The sequence below is a fragment of the Palaemon carinicauda genome, chromosome 42, assembly GCF_036898095.1.
Source record: "Palaemon carinicauda isolate YSFRI2023 chromosome 42, ASM3689809v2, whole genome shotgun sequence".
Classification (NCBI taxonomy): Eukaryota; Metazoa; Arthropoda; class Malacostraca; order Decapoda; family Palaemonidae; genus Palaemon; species Palaemon carinicauda.
Window position 1 is genome coordinate 8,102,006 of NC_090766.1, and position 16,215 is coordinate 8,118,220.

Sequence of the window (16,215 nt, forward strand, 5' to 3'; positions counted from 1 at the left end):
CATCATTGATTGGCACAACCTTTGGAAGGCATGTCATTTTGACCTTGAGTATGGCCCATGAAATTTTTTCTTTGGCCACCTTCCAAGCTGTCTGCTTATTTGGTAGGGTCGGGCATTGTGTGTGCTTTGTAAGATCACTAGGTTTTGACCCCTGAATCTTGGGAGAAGTAATTGGCCTGGTGGGAAGCCAGGGACTTTTTTGGAGGGCTGTTTTGTTTTCCCAACTCGAAATAAGTTGGTCTTGGGGTAGCTCTAGAACTTATGTTGGTGACCATGTCTCTCCAAATAGTCACATGCTTGGGAGGGTGGAGAGGACTGCATGAGACTGATCCATCGTGTAGTTCACTTCCAGGGCTCTGGCTCTGAAGAGGTCTGCTTTTGTGCCTCCAGGATTAGTGATAAGAAGGCTCTAGTACCTGTAGTCCATTTGAGATTGCTGAGGACCTCTTCCTCTTGAGAGGGATTCTGTGCATGCTCAACCCTTTTGAGATATTTAACCTGGTTAGTTCAGGAAAGAGAAAATAGGAAGCTGATGGCAAAGTTTCCCCCTCTCCTACTCCCGAGTAGGGAGATGTCTGTGAGGAAGCTGACCAAGCACAGGCCAGAATCCGTGTTGTAATTTTCCTTCAGGATTTGTACTCGCGAAGTGCCTGGACCAGTTACCTTCCCCCCTATTTTGTAATCCAATACAATAGTGTTCTTGAAGATAGACAGATGCCAGTACACTGCTACATTGCTTGTTGAAACTAGTTCCATACGGGTACCTCCTAGAGATCCTTTCAGTGATTTTGAAGTATCGCTGGTCACTCAATAGGGATCCTACATTTCATCCTGTTCCAGTGAGGCAGGAGGCATGATGCAAACTTCCTGGTAGTAGAATGAACAAGGATAACCTTACCGTGGGAATCCTACATACCTCTCCACTCCGGACATGCAACTGTCTTCATATGTGTCGAATGAGGAGTGGGGTATAAACTTAGGCTGACTGGTGTGGTCACTGAACTTGAGCACTTCAACCTCCTGTAAATACAAGCAAAGTTCTCTGAAAGAGTTCAAAAAATGTTTGAGTAGGCACTTGGTAGTGGTTTCAACACCACCACTTGTACTACCATGCCAACAAGAAATGGTTCATGGTTCTTTCTCTCTTTTTGCAAGTTGACAAGTAGATACACATCTGAGGTGTGTACCAATGCCGTAGAACTCGTACATTTACATTTCTGACAAGTGTATTGGTAGATAGGCTCATTTGCCATGTTAAGTTGTAAGGTTGGAGTGATCTTTACTGTACCTCGTTGCATAGCAAAGAGGCGTCTTGTCCTGCAGGGGTTACTGGGGGCTGTTTTGTATGTTACACAGCTAAGCAGTAAGCTCTGTTTTGTTCCCTCTTCCAAGACCAACTGGCAGTGTTTGATTGACGTTACCTTCGTTCAGCCTCATTGCGAGCTGATCAAACCGTGCCTAAGATAACCCTGGTTTCTCCCGGATAGCCACATGCGGAATGATTCCTGATCTGTTGGCACCAGGGAAGGTGGGCCACCTTTTGTTTTGAGGTACTTCTTTGGTTGAAGCTTCTGAAGGGCCTGACATCTTGTACTCTGGTATTGGTGTCTTTTCCTTAGCACTAGCAGAACAAAGCTCTTTCTTTTGCAAGACTTTTTAGAGTAAACGCTTCAATATAGCCCAGAAAGGTTACACATTAACTGGTATTACAAAGGAAAAACTAATCAAATTATATTCTTTAGGGGTAAATATTGGCTGTATTCTGTTCAATGTTGATTGTTAGTAATGAAATAGCAGATGCTTCTGGTAAATCCATCACAAAATTTACCTCGTCTGCATTATACCCCTTTAATGACTATGTAACCACAATGAAGCATTTTATGGTAACAAAATGGCAAACTGTAGAGTGATGAATCTGTAAATAATTGAACTTCAAACTTAATTGTTTCTCCATGAGAATCATAAAGCCAGAAAGATAGGACAGATTTTTAGCAAGATTATATTGATCATTATCTAAATTTATTACTGGGATTTTATATATACAGAACTCTATATTATATTCCTCCTGAATTTGTTTGCGCCAACTCTGTAAGAGTCAAGTTTGACTCATTAGCCTGGTTAATCTCCATTTTGATAATAATGCATTATTTTGTCTGTGTAGTGGCAGCTTTGTAGTTATGTAGGTAGCCCAGCTAGGTTGTAGACAGGAAGCATCTGTGCTAAAATGTTTGATATTTAAGTCTATATGAATGGTAGGATGACTGGCTGTTCTTATTTCTTTCCTCTTACTTAGAGATGAAGCTTTGTATTTTTTACTTGCTGGATCTGACATTGATGCTGGTAAGTGTACATTTTTGAGCACCATTCTTATTAAGGTTGTGGGATCCTAGCTGTACGAGCCGAACTCGGTTGAGTCCCTCGTCAAGCTGGGAGAAGCGTAAAGAGGAAAGGTCCCCTTTTTTCATTTGCTTGATGTCGGCTATCCCCCCCAAAATTGGGGGAAGTGCCTTGGTATATGGATGGGATTCCTATAAGGCAGGATCTGAGTAGTAACTCTCACCCATTCCTTCAATGAAGGGGGAGGATGGTAAAATGAACACTTATCTTTTGACCATCTTGTTCCTGGTATTTAATTCTAGATTGCATCTCCTCTTTTTGGGTGTAGAAGATTCCTTCAGCTACCAAGTAATGGCCAAGCCGTATCAGCTTACTCATCGCTATGTTATTCTGGTAGGATGTTGTTGGAATACTCTCCCTCTCTCGTGTACAGGACCGAGGAGACTGAAATTTATAACGAGGTGTAAACAATCCTGTTGGCAACGAGGAAGCATTGCCACCTCCCCATTGGCTTGCTGAAAAACCACTATTATTTCACCTGCCAGTGGAGTCGCATTCACTGGTAGGAGATACGTAAAAATTTCAAGCTTTTTCAACGATACTCTCGGACTTTGTTCTATGTATGACGCCTTGGTTTCTTTGGGTATTGTCCTTGACTCGGAGACTTGATGATTAATGCTATCATGTGTCCTTTAACTCTTTAGGTTAGCCAAAGGTGAATGCAGGATTCACACCTTTGCCACCTATTATTTAGACTTCCCTGAAGTCAAAGGAACAGACTCCTTTCCAAAAGAAGTCTGTTTCTTTCTGCTTACTCATGCAAGCTACAGGCATCCTAGCAAATGCTGTTGATTCAACGTCCTCAGCCTCGCTTCATATTATTTTGTTAAATACAATGGCTGCCTCAGTTGCATGGATCTTGTGCTCTGTCTTCTCAATAACTCTGATTATCTTCTTTTCAGAATTACTACATTCCACCAGTAATTGGGCAAGTCATCCTTTGTGGTGGTAGTCAAATTCAGGAATAAGTGATGAATCAAGGTTTTAATGTAAAGTTTACAAATAGGATAAAATTTACAATTTGAGTATAAAAAATAACGATGGTAGGTACGTCCTTGAGTACATTAATTCTGGCTTTAGTGGAGAGGCGGCGAATTTACATTGGCTGCTGCTATTATTATTATTATTATGTTGATATTATTTACTATCATTGTTATCATTTTAATGATCATCAAAATTAATAAAATCATGATTACAAAAATAATTAAAATCACCGATTGCCTGACTGATCAAGTCTCTTTTAGTGACTTGAGAGTTATGCTTAATGCAAGTTTTCTCTTAACACATTCAGGGTGGATGCAGTACTCTCACCTGAATGCAAGGCATCATTAACACGCAAAGCACACTGTGTGCGCTCAAGGTAGAATATGTTAGCGTGTGCATGTCTTCAAAATCTGCTGGCATGGCCACGTGTGCTCACCTAAACATGCTTTTGATCGGGTGACTAACCTTATTAGACCACAGGCATGTAAGAGTTTAGAATTGGTGGCTTATTCCACCACCAATTCCGCAATGATATGCATATCACACTTCAAACCTTAGGCTGCAAGGGTGTGTTCTTTTTGATAAAGACTTTAGTGCCTGTGAGAGCTACACACATGCTTACACTAAAGATCCAGTAGACCTCCCGAGTCGTATTTGTTGACTTTTTATGGACCAAGATTAACCAGAGTAGTTTCCTTTTGCTGACAACTTTTTCCTCTATAATTTGGGTTGACCTCTCACTCCCTCTTTCTCTTCAAAATCAAAGAGCATCCATCGGGAAATATCTTAGATAAATTAGAAAGAAGAAACTCTTCCTTGTATAACTCTATTAGTCAAAAGGATAACTGATGAGTCACCTGGAACACAGGAGATACAAACATGAGTAATAGAATAAACTGAGGTAATGACATATCTATCTATCTCCTTTCCATGGAGGAAAGTTTTAAAGGGTACATATAAAACTTGACGAGCTGGAATGACATAAGGTCAGTTGGTGCTACCTCTGGGAAGTTTGCTGAAATGACACCCAGCTTCTCAAGTGCTTCTCTGCATAAGAATGCTTTTTCGATCTTTGAAGACATATATACTAACTGTTTGGCTGAACTAACAGATCCTGTCTGATCATGGATGCATGAGTGAACAATTATAACTCCCTCAATACCCAAGTCCTCCCTAATGGCACCAAGCAAAGTGAGTTTCACTGGCATGTCATTCTTGGTGCAACCCATGGTCAAAGCAGACTTGATAGGAATCACCGAGCTCTGGCATCCGGAGTTGGCGACCATAGGAATGGATAGCCTCTTGAGTCTTGAGCTGTCACTGATGGGGTAACCAAGCTCTTCCTGGTCTTCAGGCAAGGGTATCAGGTCTACTATAATTGTGGGATGCACTTTTGAGGGGTGTTCAATCCATCCATCCATCGAAGATATGCTGGTCAAAGGCTGGCAGGTCATCTTCTACCTGACATGCATTAATTCTATCCTTCTCTTTGGATTCCCGGTGAGATTGCAGTCCTCTTGAATCCTTGCTCTGGGTACAAAATTTGGACGAGCTGTCTCTATGTCTCCACTTATTGCAAGTTGAACATTTGCTACCTGCCGATGCGTGATGTCCTTTAATGGAGCACTTTGCACATGTTGACGACCATGCTGGGCATCGTTTAGCTCTAGGGTTCCTGTCATTGCGCTGGCCATGACTTGCTCCTATGCATACCCAGCATTTAGCAGTTGAGTAGTTGGTTTGTTTGGACCTGTTTGTGAGAGAACCCGCACAGTCTCCAACAGCAGCTCTTGTGGCTTTACCCTGTTCTTTCTGAACTATAAATGATACGATCTCGTCAAGGGTACAATCAGTTTTGGGGTCCCCGAGGAGGCCTGCAAGGATTTCCGGGTCAGCAATTCCACGAACGAGATTGTCCTTGGTGATCTCATTACTGAAGTCAAAGGTGTGTGTGATTCCGGGTCTGTGTACACCTAGTAGTGAATTGACACAGTGAGGCCTGACCCTGTAAGGTTGCGAGGAAGGTTCTGATTCCTGTCCCTGGGGGTTGTAACATTTTGCTGAGCTTGATCCTGTGCACCAGGATGCTTTCCTCTTTCACTGCAAGACGTTTGATGTCAGCTAGGAGATCGGCCTCTTGCATCCTGGCAACATCACTTCGTAAATTTCTCATCACGTCGATTCTGAGGTCGTCACTGCAACAGTAGGACAGGGCTGTTGGGGCTTGTGCATCTGATACGGCCATCCCTGCCTTGTACATGGCCCACTGTGTGGTGATTGCTGACCACTGGTCCGAGTCACATCCAGAACTAATTTTGGTGGGATCCAGTTTAAGCTTTGAGGGGGCAGGTGTTCCATGAGCAGCTTTGTCATGTATTTGTACAGCTATTGCAAGGGCTGCTGCGAATGCATTTTCAAGGTCTTGAGATTCCCAGGGGCAGCTCTCAACAAGGCACTCGAGTTTAGGCATTGTTCAGAGTATAAGATGGCTGAATGAGACGAAGTGTAGAAGATCTTCATGAGTGACTCTTCAGTCTTAGAAAGAAGACACCTTCTTCCTAGTATAACACTTTATTTAGTCAAAAGGATGACTGATGAGTCACCTGGAACACAGGAGATACAAACATAAGTAATAGAATAAACTAAGGTAATGACATATCTATCTATAAATTATAGAAATAGAAAATAAATCGTAGGAATAAACAAACTCTCTCCAGATCCAGAGTCTTTCTACATGGCAAGAAATAAAGTTAGCAGAAGATGTTTCCTGCTAATCCATCTCTCCCCCTAGTAAGATCTACACCTAGAAAATCTTGGGTATACCTGTGAATGATTCCTGAGTTTTTTGTATGACTTGACTTAGCCCAGACAATGTTTATGGGGGAAATACAAATTACAGTATTTCAGGTTTGTTATTTTCCACCGTAATGTGAGTGTGTGATTATGATGCTACATACAACAATGTGAAGAAAACTAGAAGAATATCAGGCTTTCTGATTTAAAGCACTTGCCTTCCCAGATTAAAGAAACACGTCAGGATGTAACTCCTGCCTAGTGGTAACGTGGTTGCCTAGCATATGCATGGCAGCAGATCGATCCTACCCCAGGACAGTGGTATAAGCTGTTTCTTCTGTATGGCAGCAGGTTGTTCCCACCCCCTGGACTGTGAGTTTATGCTGCTTTTCTTCATTTGCATTCAGTTTTATTGAAAGCTTTATGCCTAGAGGCAACTTTTAGACAAGGTCTTATTTGTACATTAAAATTCTCTCCCTAAGTAGTGTAGTCAGTCAGCTGAGGATATACAAATAAAAGAAAGTGGGACAGCTACTCATCTATTTTTTTTTTTAAAAAGTATTTCCATGTAAGTCACTCATACCATATTTTTTGAAATGATAGGGTTAACCAATCTTCCACCGAGATTGAAGTAAATGACAAGGGTTTGAACGCAATTGTGTTTTCTCCTCAATTGCGAGCAAATGTTGGAATGATGCCCCGATGTGAGCTGCTTTGGAACGTTACCACACATGCTTGTGATGCAAACATCTGTGGAATGTTGCCTCTTTTGCTCGTTATCGCTAACCTATTTTGCAATTTCTCGTCATTACAGTAGTTCCTCCCCTCTATTTTGTACTGGATACACTACTAGGGCTTTACACCCCATTAAGAGAGCATCATGACATAAGTGCACGATTGCAAGTCTCAACTGGTTAAGAGGTTGCTTGCAATCGATCGCACACCCTCTCACCTGTTTGCGATCAGTCGCACAATTTTCAACTACTCTTGATTGGTCCTACACTTACCTACTTGCTAGATTGCTCTTCTATGGGAGATACACTTCTAACCCCTGTATTTATTCCTACAAATAAGACAACTGTTAATAGCTCGGTTGGTAACAGTCGCTGTTGTCATTGTTTTGGATTCTGAGGCATTGTTTGAGTCCTAGAAGCATGTAAAATAAATGGATTTCCAGTAGATATATATTCCCAAAGGTAGCATCCGATATTAAATACCATTTGTTCCGACACTACAAACCTTTTACTATTCATTAGGGTTATCTTTTGGCAAAGCTGGAAGACTAGTCATTAAGATTATAAGCGAGGTGACAGCTGCCCAACCCGCTAGTTAGAGGGGGATTAGTGAGGGATTGTGTGGGTGGCCAGCTACCCCTCTCACTCACACATTAGTGTATTCGAGCCCTTTTTCTTTTGGCTTTGAGGAGAACGGATGTGTCCGCTCTCTGCTCCCTCAAAAGACTTGGCCATTGATGGTCTTTTCAGAATCTTTCCCTTTTCAGGTGCGTGTTCCTTCCTTTGTGTCCTCTTAGCATCCTGCTTTTCCAACTAGGGTTGTAGCTTAGCTTGCAATAATAATAAGATGATACTCATGCGTACTTGACTAAGGACTGAGGTCCGCTCTTCCAGTATCTTCATGTCCTCGGTCGAGACTGACCTCCATTCGTTGGGTCTGACCTGCTGGGATGAGGGTAACGTCTGTGAAGAGTGTAGTGGGTGGTCTGCCTCCCAGTGGGAGAGATCTGGACATCGGCACAAGTTGTAGTCCAGGAGGAATTCTTTGCTTGTGGGGTCTTCCTCAAGGGCAAAGAGACCTTGGACATCTTCCCAAAGCTCCTGCTCACTCGACCTCTTCCAAGGGATGGTTGAGTAGGAGCGTAGACCAACTAACACCAGGGCAACCTCGGGGTTCTGGGGACTTTGCTGCTTCCCATAGAGAAGCAACTTAGCCCCTGCCCTCGGGTGAGTCCTCACTTTCTAATGTTTTGCAGGTTTGGCCATTGCTTGGTATTGTAGGGCTTCCTTGAAATGTCATTCTGGTAGAACTTCTGCAGTGTGGGTCCCAGAGGGTTCCTTCTCCTGTGTCCTCTGGAGTATAAATCCTTTTTCCAGCAGGTAAAGTGATTGATGCTCTTGCGATCTGTGAGGCTCACCTCTCACCTTCTGCTCCTGCTAATCATATGTGCCGACGAGACCAGCGTGCCCACTTGCCTCCCCAATTCAGACCTTCCGCTGAGGAAGTCTCGTGCTGTTCTTGGATCTCTTCGTTCTCAAGGAGCCGTAGGCCTCTTCATTCGGCCAGATGTTCGCCCTCGCCCTCCAATTCCGGAGACCGACGATCTTCTCGCCATTCTTCTACTCGTGATAATCAGTCGCCGGCTCGTGTTCATCACTCAACATCCTCTGATTGTCACTCAGCCAATCGTCGTTTGCCTGCTTGGGTTCCTCACTTGAAAGCTTTAAAAGTGTCCTGAGGCTCTGAATCTTTTAAAAGTTTTTGGGGACAGACCGCAAAATTATTATAAAATTATACAAGGCCTTAATTTTTTCAGAAATTAGTTATTGGTGTGAAAGATACTCCTCAGCCACCCCAAGTTGACTAAAGAATTTAGGTTTTATACGCCATACTGGTATCAGATTGGCCACAGGAGCCTTTAGAACTTCGCCTATCCCAAGCCTCCTTGTTGACGCTGGATAGTTATCTTTAGACCTTTACCGAAAGTCTTCTATTGTTCGGTATTGGTTTAGGCTGCAAAGACTTCCCAATTCTTTAGCCTTGCGGACTGCAAGCCTTATAAGGCACTCAACATACTCTGAGTTGCACCCAAAATCTCCTCAACCTTATGGTTTTTGGGTGAAACAATTATTAAACAGTCTTGATATAATTAGAAGTAAGGTGCTTCTATTTAAGGTATCATCAACCCCTCCTTGTAAATTACCAGATATATCTTTTTGTAAATATTTTATTGGTGTTAAAAAGATTATGACTGACTTAGAAGCCAGGTCTTTCTGTATGGAACATATTGCAGAACATAGGGAATCTGCTTTTATATATACTGTACTGATGACTCCAAATCTGATGTTAGCGTTAGATTTGTAGTGTATAGAAATGGTTTTAATTGTAGAGGTGCACTTCCTCTAACGGCTTCCATATTTACTGCCGAACTGTACGGCATACTAACCGCTATAGAGAAAATAGCGTTGGAGGAGGATTTTACCATTTTTAGGAATGCAAGGAGTGTCCTTCAAGCTTTTTGTAATTCCAGTAACCCTTTAGTTTTAAAGATTTTAGAATGGCTTTTTATTATTGGAATGAGAGGTATAACAGTATGATTTTGTTGGGTTCCAGCACATGTAGGTGTGTCTGGGAATGAGAAGGCAGATTTATTTACTGGCAAAGAATGCTGCGTCTGAGTTGCTACCAAGAAGGTATCACATTCCCTGTAATGATTTCGTACCTACCATCAAGAAAGTGTTTTACTATAATTTGCAACAGCATTGGGATAGTCTAGATGGAAATAAGATGAGGGAAATAACAAATGTCATATCTCCTTGGAGATATAACATGATGCCCCTAAAGGGGAAATCTTTTTGTCATCTCTGCATTGTTCACACACTGTTGACACATGAGTTTTGATTATTAGGCACCATCAGCCATATTGCGATGAATGTTTGGTACCCTTGACAGTGAAACATTTGTTTATCAAATACCCCTCTTATAATACCAAAAGAAATAGACATCTGTTAGAGGCTCCAGGTGAGGATGGCAAGTTTATCCTTGCCAAGATTCTCGGACATGATGTATCTTACCACGTTAGTGGTATTTTTAAATTTAGTTCAGAAGCAGATTGTCTTAAAGCTATTTAACTGTTATAAGGACGTTTTGTTTTATTTTATTACTTTAAATTTAATTACCATCTATTTATTTCTTTATAACAAATATCGACATCAATGACCTTGGATGTCAGGATGCTAGATAACTCGTAATCAATCAATCATCAAGTGGGTTTGGCACACACTTGAGCCACTCTAATCATAGTGGTACCATGCCTTTGTGGTAGGGTAGGGAGTGGACATTTGGGAAGCAGCTCTCGCAGGTGTCATTGGTGGAGGAATTAATTTCATAAAAGGATAATAGGTTCTCTTGGAATATCAGTAATTTTTTTTCTTTCCCCCAAGCTTATTTATTTTCCATTCTTTTTTTTATCTTTATCATTATCCCACTCCCCCTGCCAAAAAAAAGTGAAATTGATGTTTATTGTATCCCAGGACTGAATGGCAAACCCCAGACACTTGACAATCTCTGCTAATTTAATTAGGGAAAATTCTGTTGATGACCTTGGAACTTGGAAGGACCACTACTGATATTCCAAAATTGAACGATTTGGTTAACACACGGAAACTTTGAATCCTCCATGTTACCCAAATTCCCTTAGGGACAAATTATGATATACGTAAAGCATTTGAGTGCTATGGGTTAATAATGGAAATAAGGATGAGTCGAAGATGAAAAATGTGTAGCGTTTGTTCCAAATATTATCAAGGAGACTGTAGATATGAGGCCAGGTGTTTAAACTGCAACTCATCATAAATTAACTGATAGGAGATGCAAACTGTATAAGTTGGAGGAAGCTGCCCTCAACCTATTCAGTTTAGAACACGCATGTGGAACATGCAGAAAGGCTGCTGAATAAATCAACTAGTTTTGTAGACCTTGAAATAAAATAATAAAAAATTTACCACAGAAGACATCAAACCTACGTAGTACTGTTAATAGTCCTAGAGAAAGAAATACCCCATCCAATAATAAAATGCTGCGTGATGCCTCCTGAGGCTTTGTCACGGTGTATTAACACTAGGAAATTACCTGTCTCTGTACAACCTTCGTCCCCCATAACAAACAATAACCTCTTTCAGGTCGTGTCCTCGCCTAATTTGATGGAGGGTCCACTTCAAACCAACTTAACTGGTGCACCTGTAGTAGGGAAGGTGCAAAAACCTGGTTGTTTACCACCTCTTAGACAAAAAACAGAGATATGTCGTCAAATAAATATTATGTTTTGTCTGTTGATGTTTCTGATCAACCGGTAGACAATTTAAATAAATCAGAAATTAAGTTGAGGTCCACCATCCCCCGCAACAATTAGTTAGAAAGGACATACAGAAAACCACAAACGCAAAACCCAATTTTATCAAGACCCTCTCTAATGAAACCACTGGGAAATAGTTTTAGATTAAAAATTGCTAGTGGGAAGACTTCATCCAAGGTGTCTTTTAAAATATAAACAATAGTTTTTTTCTGCTGTTCTGCAATGATTTTCAGGCTTTAAGGGCCAAATGTGAAGAACTTGAAGCTCCTCATTCATGAGCACTTGCCCATACTTAGATGTTTGCAGGAGAGCAAATTTGTTGATAATACTTGTCCTTGTGAATATATTACCAATAGGACATCACGTGATCCACGCATAGGGAGCCATGGAGGAAAGTCTCATATACGTTAGTCGAGATCTTCCCCAAATATCTTCGTCTATTCGTACACCTCTGCAGGCAGTGGTTGTACAGATTGATATAGGGAGAAATATACAATTTTCTCACCTTATAACGGCTTCCCTTCGTTTTCTTGCCACTTTTCCCCCTCGAAGCGTAAACGCTATTCGGGGTGAAGATAGCTATGTGGTGTGTCAAGAATACGTCCTCTGATATGCGATATCCCTAAAAGGAAAAGTTAGGGATATTTGCGCCAGGAGTTAGAATTCTGGAGACTTTAAGGTAAAATTCTCTGGGAATATCACTGTAGTCAAATATACCCTTGGAAGCTACTCTTCAAGGAACTTCCATCAGGATGACATGGCTATCTCACCCAAAAATAGATTTTTCGCTTCGCTAAATATCCGTTTTTTAGGATTGGTATTTTATTGTAGGCTTACACGGGTTCCTCACTTTAAGGCATTAAGAGCTAAATGTCTTGAGGCTCTGAATCTTTTAAAAGTTTTGTCCCATACATCATGGGGGCAGACTGCTAAACTTTTAAAATTATACAAGTCCTTAATATTTTCAAAAATTAGTTATTGATGTGAATATACTCCTCAGCCACCCTAAGCCGAGTAAAGATACAGTGTTAGATTCTATACATCATGCGGGTGTTAGATTGTCCACAGGAGCGCTAAGAACTTCGCCTGTCCCAAGTCTCCTTGCTGACGCTGGAAAATTACCCTTAGACCTTTACCGAAAGTCTTGTATTGTTCGATATTGGTTTAGAGTGCAAAGACTTGCCAATTTTTTAGCCTGTCAGACTGCAAACTTTATAAGGCATTGTAGATATTTTGAGTTGCACCAAAAATCTCCTCAACCTTATGATTTTCGAGTAAAGCAATCAATAAAGTCTTAGTATAGCAAAAAACATAGTTCTTCCATTTAGGATATCACGAATCCCTCCATGGAAATTACCAGAAATATCTTTTTGTAAATATTTTATTGGTATTAAAATGAACATGTCTGAGTTAGAAGCTAGGTCTCTTTTTATGGAACACTGAAGAACATAGGGAATCAACTTTTATATACTGTATACTGATGGCTCCAAATCTGATGTTGGATTTGGAGTACATTATATAGTAGTTCTTTCAACTGTAGCCTCTAATATCTTCCATATATACTGCCGAGCTATATGGCATACTAACTGCTGTTGAGAAAATAATGTTAAAAGAGGAGGGCAATTTTAATATTTTTAGTGAAGCAAGAAGTGTTCTACAAGCTTTAGAAGTTTTTAATTCCAGGAACCCTTTATTTAAACATAAGACTTACCTGCTGGTTATAAAAGAATGGCTAAAGTCCCTAGACGCCCGACAGAAATTCAAAATCTTGCGGCTATCGCAGATATGCCAGGTGTACACTAGTGCCCTCGCGGTAGACAGGTCGAACTATACCAAACCCTTCAGATCTTCTCTGCCGCCATTGCTGGCTGGAACAATTGGAAATTCTCTTGAAACTTACTCTGTTTTGGACGGTTATTTGGTGATGTACTCCGTTTTTTGAGTTTGGGCTTTCGCATAATTGATTTCCTTTTAATTTTTTCTTGAAATCTTTTTGTTTTGGGTTGATTTAAGTAATTTAACCTTTGTTTATGTTTTTGGTTTCTCATCAATTCAATATGGCCGACCCCTCCCCTGTGTTTCGGAAGTGTGTTAAAGGTTGTCGTACTCGACTTCCTAAGGCTTCTGTGGACCCTCATAGTATTTGTGTTAAATGTTGGGGAAAATCTTGTTCATTTGGGGATCCGTGTGATGAATGCTTTTTGCTAACCAATAGCGAGGGGGTAACTTATGAACGTTACATTAAAAGATTAGAGAGGGACAGGGTTAGGCGCAGTTCATCTCGTTCTGTTGATTTGTCCTTACCTAATGTCATTGATCCTATTCCTTCCCCCGTAGTGGTAGATCAACAACCGAAGGAATCTTCTATGAAGGATATGATAACCGCGATTCAGGCTCTCGGTGAAAGAGTCGAATCGTTAGCTGCGGACAAAAACCAGATCTTGTTCGAGCTTAGTGTGCTTAAAAACCAGCCGAATCTGAAAAGTGTTTCGAATGTGTTTAGTGTTGTGGAGGGTGCGTCTGCACGATCTTGTCGTTCGCCCAGCCTACAACCTCTTTCAAGCTCCCGAACCCATGGGAGAAGTAATGTCGGACGGCGAAAGGGAACGAGAGGCGTCATCAATCTTGCAGACGTCCCCTCGAGTGTTCCTGCTGTCGTAACATAGGTCACTCACCCTCATCATAGGAAAGATGAGGTTGGTGCGTTATCACCTTCCTCGGATGAAGGTTCGGTTGGCGAGGTCTGGCGTCACACCTCTAGACTGCTTAAAAGAACTCACGTAGTCGTTCAGCAGCATGAATCGCCTCCGCAGCTGGGCTGTAGTAACTGGGATACGCCTGAGCGTTTTCAGTCCCCTGAGGATTGCTCGCCTGCGAAACGCTCTGACGGGTTCTGATGTGGATCTTGATTTAATACTTTCGGTCTCGGAGCTGATGCCTGTTTCTGTTGTGACGGTTCATGCACCACCGCTTCCGTCAGACTGGCTTTCGTCGCCCAAAAGTGGGAAGCGATATGGAAGCGAGGTAGAAGGCGATTTTCCATTAGAAAAAGCTCCTAATTTATCGCATAGGAGCGATCCGAAATTGTCGATGTTATTGGGTATGAAACAGCAGCTCTCGTCGTTGTTGCGATCTTATCAGCCTGCTGTTAGCAGTGCGGTTGGGCATCAGTCTTCCGTTTCGGACCCGTTGTCGCACAGGCGACCTGTTGTCTCTGGTGCTGACGCGTTATCGTACAGGCGATCTACCAATCATAGTGTTAAACAGCAGGGTGAGAGGGATGGGTCACGTCTGGGGCTGCTGCACAGCAAAATACATTCTCCGAATGTTTTTCCTCCAAGAATGTTGACGTTCGTCTAGCGAAAGAACGAGACGCCGAGCGGCAGGACGGTAATGTACGTGATGCGGAACGGCAGCGGCGGCAGGTGGACGCACCGCATCACCGTGACGGCTCAAGGCAGTCTACTCTTGATATGGCTGAGCGTCGGTGTCAGCAGCAGGCAGACGCTACGTGTCACCGCAACGGCTCACATCAGTTGTCTCATGACGCCTCGGAGCGTCAGCGTCAGCGTCAACCTGTCACCTTGCGTCATCGCGACGGCTCACGTCAGTTAACCCTTGACGCCTCGTGTCAGTCCATTCTTGACGTCGCACATCAGTCGACTTCGACCGCGCTTCTTCAGTTAGATGCCGTTTCCCAAACTGAACGTGACTTTAGGCGTAAGACTTGTGTTCGCCAGATAGAGGGAGACGTAGAACATGGCAAACGCTACCATTTCAGCACTGATGCTTCGGTTTAGGACACGGCTGCTACGGCTGAATTGTCAGAAGAAGAACCAGATGAGGTATCTTGCCCGCACAAACCGCTGGAAGATATTTCTGAGGGAGAAGAGGAGAAACTTCCTCAACATTCAGTGGACCTCAAAAAACTTATGCTGGTTTTCACGGGACTTTTTCCAGACCACTTTACTCCTGTGGCGCCACGTTCTCCCCCGTCTGAATTTACCTTGGCGAAGGCGACAAAAGTGCCTTTGTTTACAAAGATGGTGCTCTCGCGCTCTTCTAAAAGAGCTTTGAATTTGATGGGAACTTGGATGGAGTCAAAGAAGACTCTTGGCAAGACGGGCTTTGCCTTTCCACCCTCAAGATTGGCTTCCAAATCCAGTATTTGGTATGAGACAGGGGAAGTTCTGGGCTTGGGAGTTCCTGCCTCTGCCCAGGGAGCCTTTCAAGCCTGGTGGATTCCTCTCGTCAACTGGCCTTGAGGAAAACTAAAGTGTAGTGGTCGATGACAGAATTTGATCATCTGCTTAAGGGCATGTTCAGGGCTTTTGAAGTTTTTAACTTTTTAGATTGGTCTTTGGGAGCCATAGGAAGAAAGGTCTCTGAAATGAAAGGCGCGGACACGAGCACTCATTTGATGTCCTGTATGGACAAGGGGGTCAGGGATGGTTCCAACGAGTTGGCTGCTCTTTTCACGGCTGGAGTAATAAAGAAGAGGGCCACTATGTATTCCTTCCTCTCTGCGGGAGTTCCCCCTTACCAGAGATCGGAGTTGCTATTCTCTCCTTTGTCTTCGACTCTATTCCCACAAGAGTTGGTAGGGGAAGCTGCCACTGCATTAACCCAAAAGGCTACTCATGACCTAGTGGCTAATACAGCCAGGAAAGTTTTGGCTTCTTCGTTTTCTTCCCGTAAACCTAAAGAAGGCACTTCAGGGGTACGATCCTCCCAGCCCTTTCGGGGTAAACCTACCAGAAGAGGTAACTTCAGGTCCGACGGGAGGAAACCTAAGAAGAGAGGAACTAAGACCGGCCGAGGTAGAGTCTGACTGCCCTATCCTTCAGACAGCAGTAGGGGCCAGGCTGAACTACTTCTGGAAGGCCTGGGAGAGGAATGGAGCGGACCCTTGGTCCGTCCTAGTGTTGAAGGAGGGATACAAGATTCCATTT